Raw genomic sequence first — 819 nt, 5'->3', positions numbered from 1 at the left:
AGACCGACAGCAGCGAGGGGGGCAGGTAGAAGGCGGGGAAGGGGCGGAGCAGGAGCGGAAAGGGGCGGGGACGGGACGGGGGCGGGTCTTAATCCCACCATTTTCTTCCGCAGCTTCTGCTTACAGGAAAATAGCAGCTACCTTGTCACCAAAAACAATAATGATGGGCACCCTCATAAGTGACAGTCTCTGAGGTGAACACGCTACATGCAGTGTCTCACCACCTACGAAGCAGGAATCTAGACGCTGAGGGATACACAGCCCGAAATCCAATAGATCCTCAGACACCAGCACCCGCATCCCTCCAACCTCGCCTCTAACACTTATGTCTTCCACACCGTGAGGCTCTCAACCTCTCCTTCACACCAGTCTGACTTCGGCCTCGACAATCTACGAAAAGTTATCTTTTCTCGTCATCTTCCCAGTCCCCACTTTTGCTCAGCCCTCAACTGATCCCACTCGATACTTGAGGGGAACAGGCAGATGACAGCCACTTGATCTCCATCCGGAGACTGCTTCCAACCTTGCATCTGAACCAAGAACTCGGGTTCCTGCCTCCTACCGAGACACTGTATCACCCTGGAAAATGTGGAGTAGCTGTCGTAAATCTACTCCTGTATTATGCTTTACAGTGCAGGTCTTAGTTTTTCTTTTTTCTCATTTCTTTTGAAATGGCATCTCGAACAAAGTCCACCAATCCCTGTACAAAAGAATGAACTGCTCCTCTGTGTGTACTTCACAGAAGGTGGAATCGGACAGAGGCAGGTTAGCGACAGTTATTCCTGAAATACAGGAGCAGAGTACAGTCTGTTGTGGTTT

The sequence above is a fragment of the Symphalangus syndactylus genome, chromosome 9 (genome assembly GCF_028878055.3).
Source record: "Symphalangus syndactylus isolate Jambi chromosome 9, NHGRI_mSymSyn1-v2.1_pri, whole genome shotgun sequence".
Taxonomy (NCBI): Eukaryota; Metazoa; Chordata; class Mammalia; order Primates; family Hylobatidae; genus Symphalangus; species Symphalangus syndactylus.
The sequence above is the reverse complement of the archived record's forward strand: the minus strand, read 5'-3'. Positions refer to the sequence as shown.